This window comes from Balaenoptera physalus, assembly GCF_965194825.1.
Source record: "Balaenoptera physalus genome assembly, chromosome: 9".
NCBI lineage: Eukaryota > Metazoa > Chordata > Mammalia > Artiodactyla > Balaenopteridae > Balaenoptera > Balaenoptera physalus.
The window spans coordinates 30,896,651-30,909,356 of NC_138888.1; the positions used below are offsets into that span (position 1 = coordinate 30,896,651).

At 36.9% G+C, this 12,706-nt stretch overlaps 1 protein-coding gene across 4 annotated transcripts in view; it reads right to left on the bottom strand.

The window, feature by feature from the left end:
- Positions 1–2,789: 2,789 nt before the first annotated feature.
- Positions 2,790–12,706, bottom strand: part of LOC309666889 (uncharacterized protein) — a 307,631-nt gene continuing 297,714 nt past the window's right edge. For 2 of the 4 annotated variants that reach the window (XR_014267318.1, XR_014267320.1), the window contains 2 exons: positions 10,102–10,231; positions 2,790–5,283 (listed from right to left, as the gene is read on the bottom strand). The gene's annotated coding sequence lies outside the window, so the exon portion shown is untranslated. Of the gene's footprint in view, positions 5,284–10,101; positions 10,232–10,323; positions 10,387–12,706 lie in introns of all 4 variants that reach the window. The other 2 variants (XR_014267319.1, XR_014267317.1) reach the window with 2 other exon arrangements.

The window sequence follows — 12,706 nt, forward strand, 5'->3', positions numbered from 1 at the left end:
ACAATGATAAATCCTCCAAAATGCCAAAGGTAACTTACTCCAGAAATAGCAAGGAAAACAGTGCTGAAGAAGAAAGGGAGTGATGCTGATTGTGTGGCATCCTCCAAGCCAGGACTTGAGGAACTTCTGGGTAATTTTAGCACATTTCTTAGTAGGAAACACCGTGTGCCGGGGGCACCTCTCCAGTCCATGCTGGAATGCAGCTGCAGAGATGAGGGGAGCCCTGCTCTAGTTTAATCTGGCTGATCAAGGAAAGGAACGGAATGTGCTCCTTCCACAGCTGCAGGACCCTCCTGTCATGGCACTGGCTGCTCCAGGAGAAGGTCTTGTCTAGCATTATTAATATTCTGGAAAGTTCTCTGACTCGTAACACTGGAGAGGTCAGAAACCCTTTCCTATCCATTACAGTACTGTAGAAAAGCTGTAGGTAATCATAATATGACCATATTTCTCAAATTGGCCATGAAGAATGCCCAGAGTGATCGTGATAGATAACAAACCACAATGACAGGCAGACCTTGGAGATACCATAGGTTTGGTTCCAGATCACTGCAATAAAGCAGATATCACAGTAAAGTGAGTCACATCAAATTTTTGTGGTTTATTTATATTTTTTGCTTTTTATTTTATTTAAAAATTTTAATTTTATGTTAGAGTATAGCTGATTAACAGTGTTGGGTTAGTTTCAGTTGTACAGCAAAGTGATTCAGTTATACATATACAAGTATCTATTCTTTTTAAAATTCTTTTCCCATTTAGGTTATTACAGAATATTAAGCAGAGTTCCCTAAGCTAGAGTAGGTCCTTGTTTGTTACATATTTTAAATATAGTAGGAGTCACACCAATTTTTTGGTTTCCCAATGTATATAAAAGCTCTGTTGACACTATACTGTAGTCTATTAAGTGTGTGATAGTATTATGTCTAATAAAATGATGCATATACTTTAATTAAAAAATAATGCTGTTGGGAAATCTCTTGCATTCCTATACACTAATGATGAAAAATCTGAAAGACAAATTAAAGAAACACTCTCATTTACCACTGCAACAAAAAGAATAAAATACCTAGGAATAAACCTACCTAAGGAGACAAAAGACCTGTATGCAGAAAATTATAAGACACTGATGAAAGAAATTAAAGATGATACAAACAGATGGAGAGATATACCATGTTCTGAGATTGGAAGAATCAACATTGTGAAAATGACTATAATACCCAAAGCGATCTACAGATTCAATGCAATCCCTATCAAACTACCAATGGCATTTTTCACAGAACTAGAACAAAAAATTGCACAATTTGTATGGAAACATAAAAGACCCCGAATAGCCAAAGCAATCTTGAGAAAGAAAAATGGAGCTGGAGGAATCAGGCTCCTGGAATTCAGACTATACTACAAAGCTACAGTAATCAAGACAGTATGGTACTGGCACAAAAACAGAAATATAGATCAATGGAACAGGATAGAAAGCCCAAAGATAAACCCACACACTTATGCTCACCTTATTTTTTGATAAAGGAGGCAAGAATATACAATGGAGAAAAGACAGCCTCTTCAATAAGTGGTGCTGGGTAAACTGGACAGCTACATGCAAAAGAACGAAATTAGAACACTACCTAACACCATACACAAAAATAAACTCAAAATGGATTAAAGACCTAAATGTGTGGCCAGACACCATCAAACTCTTAGAGGAAAACATAGGCAGAACACTCTATGACATAAGTCACAGCAAGATCCTTTTTGACCCACCTCCTAGAGAAATGGAAATAAAAACAAAAATAAACAAATGGGACCTAATGAAACTTAAATCTTTTGCACAGCAAAGGAAACCATAAACATGATGAAAAGACAACCCTCAGGATGGGAGAAAATATTTGTAAATGAAGCAACTGGCAAAGGATTAATCTCCAAAATTTACAAGCAGCTCATGCAGCTCAATATCAAAAAAACAAAAAACCCAATCCAAAAATGGGCAGAAGACCTAAATAGACATTTCTCCAAAGAAGATATACAGATTGCCAACAAACACCTGAAAGGATGCTCAACATCACTAATCATTAGAGAAATGCAAACCAAAGCTACAATGAGGTATCACCTCACACCAGTCAGAATGGCCATCATCAAAAAATCTACAAACAATAAGTGCTGGAAAGGGTGTGGAGAAAAGGGAACCCTCTTGCACTGTTGGTGGGAATGTAAATTGATACAGTCACTATGGAGAACAGTATGGAGGTTCCTTAAAAAACTAAAAATAGAACTACTGTATGACCTAGCAATCCCACTACTGGGCATATACCCTGAGAAAACCATAATTCACAAAGAGTCATATACCACAATGTTCATTGCAGCTCTATTTACAATAGCCAAGACATGGAAACCACCTAAGTGTCCATCGACAGATGAATCGATAAAGAAGATGTGGCATATATATACAATGGAATATTACTCAACCATAAAAAGAAATGAAATTGAGTTATTTGTAGTGAGGTGGATGGACCTAGAGTCTGTCATACAGAATGAAGTCAGTCAGAAAGAGAAAAACAAATACCGTATGCTAACACATATATATGGAATCTAGAAAAAAAAATGGTTCTGAAGAACCTAGGCACAGGACAGGAATAAAGACGCAGACTTCTTAGAGAATGGACTTGAGGACATGGGGAGTGGGAAGGGTAAGCTGGGACGAAGTGAGAGAGTGGCATGGACATATATACACTACCAAATGTAAAATAGACAGCTAGTGGGAAGCATCTGCATAGCACAGGGAGATCATCTAGGTGCTTTTTGACCACCTAGAGGGGTGGGATAGGGAGGGTGGGAGGGGGATGTAAGAGGGAGGAGATATGGGGATATATGTATATGTATAGCTGATTCACTTTGTTATAAAGCAGAAACTAACACACCATTGTAAAGCAATTATACTCCAATAAAGATGTTAAAAATAAATAAATAAATTTTAAAAAAAGAAAATAAATGAGACTATAGACATATGCCATTTGCCATCTAGCAACATCATGTAATGCGGGTCATAAACATCACAAGCGTATACTGCCATGTGATTCTCAATCTCTTTTATGTGGGATATATGATATTGTATTTCAGTAATACAGCACCACTGAATTCAACATCAACATTCAAAAATATAAATTGATATGGAAACCCATCCTGCTTAGCTTAATGTACTTAGACTTTAAGTATTCAAAATCTTCTGTGCGTGTACAAACTGTGAAAAGATTAATTTTATTACATTTCAATACTTTAATCTTGGGTTTATTATTCCCTCTTTGATTTTCTGAAGTATTCAGATCTGCTCACAGTGTGGAAATATAAATATATGATCTTGTACATACACATGAGTCATAATAAAGAGCTTGTCTCATCTCAATGGAAATAAATAAATAAATAAATAATGCTGTTGGGAAAATGGTGCCGAATAGCTTTGCAGTGTTGCCACAAACCTTCAATTTGTAAAAAATGCAGTATCTGTGAAGTGGAATAAAACAAAATATGCTTGTATAAGGCATTGAGAAGGAATTTAGAGAATCGAATTGACCTCCTTCAGCTCTATAACCAGTCCAAGAGCTAGGTTTCCTTAGCTGTCTGAGCTCTGTATTTGGCAGGGTTGAGTCTCATCTGTACTCTGCAGGAGAAAGTAGCTTCCTTAATTTATGATGTCTCCTACCAGTGGAGTGATGTCAAATGTATTGTATGACAAACCTAGTTTTATACCAGCTTGTTGAAAAGAAGCCTCTCCCTCTGGTTAGGTAGGCTTTGAGCTCATAGGAATGCATTCTTAAAGCTCAAAAGACACATTCACAGAAAATTTCTAAGAAGAAATAAGAACAGCGGAGGACAAAGATGAAGAGATTTTGAAATGTATTCCCATATGATATCTGAAAAAGAAAAGACAAACCTAATAAAGTTTTTTAGCAGGGGATATAATATGAATTTCTTTCACAAGCATTTACATCTTCACATTTATTCACAGCCAGATATACAGTGACTATTACAGGTACTGTAGTTTACAGATTTGTTCAAAATGGGAAGATATTTTTAATCAACAGTATTGTGTCTACAATATTAGATTCACTTCTGAGCATCATGTAAACTTCTTCAGCCAGGCAGGTACTTATCATCAGCTGTTGACAAAATCTTATATCCAAAGTCGAATTATTCTAATATAACATTGCTTTTTAAATGTTAGCAGTAGCAGAAGCAGCTTACCTTCATTTCTGATTGACCTCCTTAAACTAGAAATTTATCTTTTAGGAAGAAATGACCTATATCCAAAGTTCTGACTGACACAGTATGATTTTTGAAAGCTGATGTACCAGATTTTTTTTTAACCTTAAAAGAATGTATTCTAAAAAACAAAGCAACTTCCTTTCCTCACCTCCTCCTTCTGTTCCAAAAGCAAACAACAGAGAAACAAAGAAATAAACAAAACACATTTCCTGCACGCACTTGTGTCTTCATTAGAAGAATAACAGGAACTGACGATTCCCATTAACTATTCAATGGCAAACAATGTATAAGCCTGTGAGCCAGAACTTTAACAAATGTCAAAGGAGTAATATTATTCTACAAACAATATTTTCTATCTGTTTTTAGAGATCTGGAAAGGTATGAGCCTACCATCCCACTCTACAAGGTATTTTAAAAAGACGCCCAGGTAGGCAGCTGGACCCTACACTGGGAAAGAAAGAAGAGGGTTGAGGAAGGAAGGAGGGCTGGTAGCTACTGATGAACTGTGTTTATCCACACTGAGCTAGCAAATATGAGCTAGGCAATACCTCCTGACTTTGGGGAATTGCCAGGTGCACGTGTATAAAGGGAGAACTCAGGGACACAGGAAGGAGAAAGGCCAATATTTGTTCTCGGTATCTGGCTGCTAAAACAATTGACGCAGATCACACTGGCTGAGTAAGAAGAGGCCACTAGGCTGAGCTGCGGGGAGGGGAATTGTCTCAAGACATGGAGGGAGTTTTCACATCCTTTTAGACTTGTGTTATTTTTTGCAGTAAAGCTATGGAAAATACTGGAAGGTTTGGGCAGGCAGTTTGAAAACAAAAATTGTGCTCCTTGTAACTGTATGCTTGCCTCTTCGCCAGCCAGCGTGTGCAGAAGAGAAATGGCCCAGCTGAAGATCATTTCCTCTTGCCCCGATGCCCGTTTGCAATGATTGATTCTTAAAGGTCACTGGATGGCTCGCCAGCACATTTTTGTACACAGAGTCCAGCTTTCTGTTTTGACGTTAGTCAGATACACATGTGGCACCTGAGGAACAAAGAGGAGACGGGAAAGAATCAGATTTTCTTTTGGCTCAGTCACTGTCAACTTGGAAACTCTCACATGTCTGAGAGCCTTATTTGGCCTAGACACCCCCAACCTGGCAAAAAATTCTTTTGTAATATTTTTATACTACAGTTTTAAGGGTTTACCCTTTGTCTTTTTTTTTTTTTTTCCACCCTTTTAAACTTTTCCCTTTTCTTTCTTCCCTTTCCTTCTTCCTTTCTCAAACTTTTCTAGACCCTTATTATATATGTCAGGTACTGTGCTGCTGGGGATGTATACAGGTATATAAAACAGTCTTGGCATCAACAGGGTTTACAGTCTAGTGAAAGATTTGAAAACAATTAGTAGCAATACAACCTTCTAAATACTACAAGGGACTCACGTACAAAGTGACATGTGTCCTAGACAATGACCTGCCAAACATTAGAGGTCCACACTAATTGGTACTTTAATACAATTAAAGTACCAATACAATACAATACAATTTTGGTCTCTCTCTCTCTCTCTCTATTTAAGCTAATTTATCTATCTGATCAATAAGTGGTTTTTGAAGATTTTTATTTTTACCTTTTCTTTCTTTTTGAAAAGTTCACTTGTAGAAGATTGCCACGATGTGTTGAATGGTTATTATGTGCCAACCAGGCATAGTGCTAGGATTTCAGGGCTACACAGATGACTAGAAAAGGCCCCTGACTTAAAATAGTTCATGGTATTATGGATGAGACAGATTTTCAAAGCAATACCATATAATTCAGGTAGGTAAGTTCTAGAAGTTATGGATGAGGTACTATGAGGACACAGAGCAAGAAAAGGTTACTTTTCAGAGAAAACTCTAATTCAAAAAGATACATGCACTCCAATGTTCACAGCAGCACTATTTACAGTAGCCAGGACATGGAAGCAACCTAAGTGTCCAGCAACAGAGGAATGCATAAAGAAGATGTGGCACATATATACAATGGAATATTACTCAGCCATAAAAAGGAAAGAAATAATGCCATTTGCAGCAATGTGGATGGACTTAGAGATTTATCATACTAAGTGAAGTAAGTCAGCCAGAGAAAGACAAATATCATATGATATCTCTTATATGTGGAATCTAAAAAATGATACAAAAGAACTTATTTACAAAACAGAAATAGACTCACAAACATAGAAAACAAACTTGTGGTTACCAAAGGGGAAAGGGGGTGGGGGAGGGATAAATTAGGAGTTTGGGACTAAAATATAAACACTGCTATATATAAAACAGATAAGCAGCAAGGACCTACTGTATAGCACAGGGAACTATACTCAGTATCTCGTAATAACCTATACTGGAAAAGAATCTAAGAAAGAATATATATAACTGAATCACTTTGCTGTACACCTGAAACTAAACACAACATTGTAAATGAACTATATTTCAATGAACATTGATTAAAAAAGGAGAAACGGTTAATTTTCTCTGGTGGATTTCCCAGGAGATGGGTGGGTCAGGAGAAGTCACAAAGAGAGGATGACATTTGAGCTAATGCTTGAAAATGATTGCGTTCACCAGACTGGTGGCGCTGTGTTTATTTCAGATTGTACCCAAGTTTATGAACGACACAGTGACTTTTTTACAGCTGTGGAATGCATATAACTCAAAATTAATTATTGCCCATCTCTGTTCTTAAGTCTTCTGGTCGCCTTTACTACTCTAGTCATGGTACTCAGATCCATCCCTTTCTTAAGGCCTCCCCTCCCTCACTCTACTCCTTTATTTTTTGGCCCAACACCTTATAGTGTCTTTCAAGTTAACCCTCCATGATCCACTCACCTCTGAGCCTCCTCTTATCTCCAAAGGACTCACTGATACACAGCAATCCACAAAGATCCACCTAACGACCTCATCATATAGCAGAGGCTTTAAAACGTCACCTTCCCCACCCCATGCCCCTGCAACAACTTCTGTACGTGGAAGGGACCACAATAGAAATTTATTTTTTCACTATTAATTATCCAAACAACTACTCTAGCCCCTAGAAAGTAGAAATCACCACAGTCAGTTTTCATTTTTAATCATTTTCATTCCTGTGAATTATACTTGACGCCCGACCTCACACTTTTCTAGGTATTTTTATACTAGTATCACCTGTTCTTGTTTATTTGTAACTCATTGTATCACATACCACGTTATATCACATCTCTATAATATATCATTATATCACATCCCTACAATAAGACATAAATGCAATTACTGCGTACCCTGCCTGATCATCACGTGCTAGTCAGATATGATTATACTGCCAAGCGCCCAATTTTCTTAAACAGAAAAACTAAAAAGGCAGTGGAGTCTCTTGGGCTAATATGTTGTAGACTATCAAGACCAGTCTTGACTCTCACAATCAGTGACAATAAGCTAAGTCAGCTAACAGTAGGGAACATAAGTGGTTTGAAGGTATTGAAGTCGTTTAATAGTTAATCGTTGGTCAAGTTAGTTACAACAAATTCTGCTGTTGCCTTTGTTCTTTAGAGAGGCTGAACTGAAGAGAGCCAATTGTTTTTCAGTTCTAAGAAGAAGCAGGCCAAGTACATTTTTAGAGCGTCTGCATTTTCTGAACTTCTCCTGAATTTTTCTCTTTGAAGGGAGAAAATATTGCTTTCTGAGAAAAGGTATGTTCTTGGAGCAACTGCGGAAAGCTAAAAATAGTGGGAATTGAACATAAGAATGCCTGGAGGGAAGAAAGCCAAACTGTAGATTTTGGTTACTATATTTGACTTAAAACATCCCTTCCAAAAGGAAGAAAACAAAATTCTCATAAGTTATATTAAAATTCCAACTGATATTATTTGAAAAGCAGCTATCTTATATGATTGAGATTTATTTCCCTTAAAATAACTCATTTCGTTTCATTTATTTTTCTGAGAACTCAGTATTAATTCAATTGGCATAGCATACTAGACATTATTGGTTGGATAACTAAATTTAGTTTTGTACAGGTAATCATAGAATAAAAATCAGAATGTTCTACCTCAAAGTATAGATTAACTTTCTCCACAATTTTTAAGAATGCCAGGTTTCCTTTCAGTTTATAAATGTCATTCTTTTCATAAAGCACATAAAACTTCAAATGAAAAATTAAGACTTGCTTGCTGAAAATGGCTAATGATTTATCTGAATCCAGTGCCTTGCCCCTTTGCAACTTACTATTTGGGTATTAAAGAGAGAATAATAACACTTTTATGTATCTGCTGGGAGACAACATCTGTGAAGCCATATATTTATTGATGAACCCAGAGCAAGCTTTTGTTTTTAATCTTTTATCTAAGCCCATACACTTTAATTTTGACAGTTAAGTGACACTGTGACAACATTCTAGCTCCGAATTTATTTTCAGGCTAATCCAGTGGATGCCATTAATCTTTGTACAGTAGCAATAACATTGGCAGTTCTTCTACCTTTCCTTGTTGATAGCTTCTGAGCTCAACGATGCATTTTCTTTGCTATGGAAACAAATAGCATGAGGGTCCAAGGAAATGAAGCATGATAATTGTCCCAGGAGTTCAAAATTTATTGCATGTTGATGGACCTTTTATCTATGTCATTGACTGAGATAATTCAGTAAAGTCCTCGTTCATGCTCTTAATCCTTTCCTACCCAGCACCCACTCAATCATTTGAGCCGTTTTATTTTTTGAAAACATATAACATTTCAATTTTGGAAGAAACATCAAAGTTGCTGCTAAATATAATATTAGGTATGACTATTACACTGGTAAAGAGCCATGTGAGAAATTCTTGGTGTAGCAGGGATTGATAACGTACTCAAAACACTGGGCCTCAGGTAGAGTAAAAAGTCCATTTGTAAAGTATCCAATAAACTAGCTCAGGGAGTTGTGGGTATTTAAAGTATGGCTTCATACACAGAATAAATGCTTTTGGGAAATCTCTAAATAATGTGGATATAAATATTGTCAAAGGCCTAATTAATTTTCTTGAGCAATCTCAATTTCAGTGATAGAGTTGCACATTGAAACACACCATACTCCTCATTTATTAAAATAACTCTTGTGATCGTAAATCAGGTGCAGTGTCTATTATCTAAGGAGATAAAAAAATATCTGATTCTCATTACATTCCTGTGAAAGAGGCAGATGACATACACCATTACCTTATTTTAACTAAAAGATTAACGTTACCATTAATTCATTGAATACACATTAATTGAGCACCTAACAGGTGTCAGAGAAATTCCAGATGTTGGAGATATACATTTATAGCCCCTGTTTTGAGGAGAGCTAAAAATCTGTGCAGAGTCTAGTGTGGAGATTATAACATGATAAACCAGGGTTAGATGCAGCCAGCAAAAATGTTTGTTTTGATCTGTATAGATTTTAAAAAATATATTGATATAGCTAAAATAGCTACTTTTCTCTCCAAATCTGGATGTTTAGGCTTTTATTTAAAACCTAACATTGGGCTACTGCCTAGGGGAGACATCTGTTCTTTAGTTCCTACCACTTCCTGGCAAATACACGAGCCCACTTCCTTAATTTGTATGTAGTAGTAACGCAAGGGAGTGAATGTGAGAATCTGTAACGCTTGACAATTCAAAGTGAGAAGTTATAGGGAGTAGATTAAGCAGAATTTCAGGATGGCCTCCACAACCCTCACCCCCTGACACTGTTCCTGTGATTATGTCTTGTTATATGACAAAGGGGAGATTGTCCAGATAGGGCTAGTCTAATCACATAAGCCCTTGAAAAACAGTTTTCTCTGCCTGGGAGCAGAGGAGAAAGTCAGAAAGATTTAAAGAATGAGAAGCACTCAACTCACCCATGAGAAGGACTGGACGACTGGCCACTGCTGGTTGCAGATGGAACGGCAGAGCTGAGGACTGCCTCTAGAAGCTGCAGGTGACTCCCAGCCATCAGCCAGCAAGAGAATGATGGCCTCTATCCTGCAACTGTAAGCAACTAAATTCAGCCAACAACTTGAATGAGTTTGGATGGCGATTCTTCACCCAGAACCTCCAAAAAGAGCCAGCCCAGCAAGTACCTTGATTTCAGCCTTGCGAGACCCTGAGCTGAGAATTCAGATGAGCTCACTGAGACTTTTGACCTACAGAACAGTGGGATAATAGATGGGTTTTGTTATAAGCCAATAAGTTTGTGGTCAAGTGTTGTAACAGTAATGGAAAAACCAATCCAGGTGAGGAAATAGCTAAAGTCAACTTGGGTGACTAGAAACATACGACTATCATTAAGTGAGATAGTGAACATAAGAGATGGAATCAGATCAAAAGAAAAAGCATGGTTGATTTTAGTTTTGGAATCAGATCCTTGAATGGGCCATGCAGTTTTATTTCACTCATTCTTTTATTCATTCAGAAGTATTTACGGTGCATATACTAGGCATTAGGCTTGGTTTTGAAGATATTGCTAAAATTGACCTGCATCCAAGTTCTGGCACATACTAAGCACTCAATATTATATTGAATTGAGTTGAATTGCATTAAATGCCTTTGAAAAGACTGAGTTTGGTGGCTTAAAATTCTTAAGTTATATAGTGAATAAATGTCTGTATCTTCACAGCCCCTACCCCCCACTCCCACCATGCTGCTTTTATCGCTTCTTATTATCCTTGTATATTTTTTCCCTTGTTTACTCCTGAACACAGAAACACCATAGTTTAAATTTTTACTCTCAATTTAGGCATTATATTGTATGTATGTTTGAAAATTGCAAACAGAATTCTTAAAATTTGCCATTGAATCAGTGGACTGGACAGACTGGGTTCTCTCGTCTGCAGGTTGTTCCTCTGCCTGAAATACACAGCAGATAGCAGGCCGTGGATTCTGTCCCCTAACTTGCCATCATGATGCATCCACCGAGGTGCATCAAGCTGGTCAGGAGAGGATCCCATGCATGCTACAATTTGTTTTGTTCTGGGTATTTTCATTGCAAAAATCTTCAACAACTGTAAAGTTACAGGCTCTTTGCAAGACTTTCCTTGGGGTTCTATTTCAGATTTACTATAAATTTAGTCTTGTTATGGTGAAAGATGCCAGATCTCTTGAGCTTTGCTTGAATCATGAATTTCACTAACCATTATTTACATCAAAACTAATAACGAGCATCCAATCAAAATCTCGGAAAAAAGGCACAGTCATTTGTTCCTGCCTTCCTGATCTTCTTATCTTACTCCAGCTAGTCTTAAATCGTTTGGTACCAATATTTTTATCAGACTGTTTTGATCCGAATGGAATTTTTTAAAAAGGATAAAAGGAAAATTTTAGTTCCTACAATTTGACTTAATCCAATTAGAGCAAGAAATAGAAAGAGACAAAAGAGATTTTAAAATATATGCATAAACAACCTCACTGTAAAATATAATTATTAAGTAGCTTTAAAAGTACTGAGAGGGCTTCCCTGGTGGCACAGTGGTTGAGAATCTGCCTGCCAATGCAGGGGACACGGGTTCGAGCCCTGATCTGGGAAGATCCCACATGCCGCGGAGCAACTAGGCCCGTGAGCCACAACTACTGAGCCTGCGCGTCTGGAGCCTGTGCTCCCAACAAGAGAGGCCGCGATAGTGAGAGGCCCGCGCACCGCAATGAAGAGTGGCCCCCGCTTGCCACAACTAGAGAAAGCCGTCGCACAGAAACGAAGACCCAACACAGCCATAAATAAATAAATAAATAAATAAAAATTAAAAATAAAAAAGTACTGAGAATTAGCAGTGTTTTAAAAATTAATATAGAATGCTTATAAGTAATAATAAAAAGGTATGAAGATTTTATAAATTAATAGGCTTCTGTAATCATGTTGAATAATATATGAAGAAGAAGTATATAATTATAGATATCTTAAAGCCATTTACAAACAAAGGTTTATTGAAAGAAAAACTAAGACTCTTTCTCAACATCTTCACAACAGCCTTCTTCCCATTCGCCTCTTCAGAAAAGACTTCTCAATTAACTGTGCAAAACATTAACCTTCCCCAACCCCGTGTCCTATATTCTAGACTCTATCATATTATTCCATTTTATCTTCTCCATAAATTAGCAATCATGGAAAAGGTTACATTTATGCTTCTGTTGTAGTGTTTCCTGTCAGTGCTCTCCAACTCCCAAATAGAATATGAACTCCTTGAAGAAGTTCTTCCTTTCCACATTTATATCACCAATATCTAATACTTAGTAGGTACTGAAAATTATTTGTGCACGGATTAACTTGCTTTTCAAATATGGTAAATAATTTTGCCATAAACATATAAAAAGATGGTAAAATTAGAAATAGATACAAGCACTAAGATATAGTTCTTTACTATCTTTGTTTTGAAGTAGTAGAAAAAGCAGTAGATTTAGAATATGTATAACTGGTTTTGTTATGGTGAAAGATGTATTCCATCCATCCAAGAAACATGTATTGAGAACTAG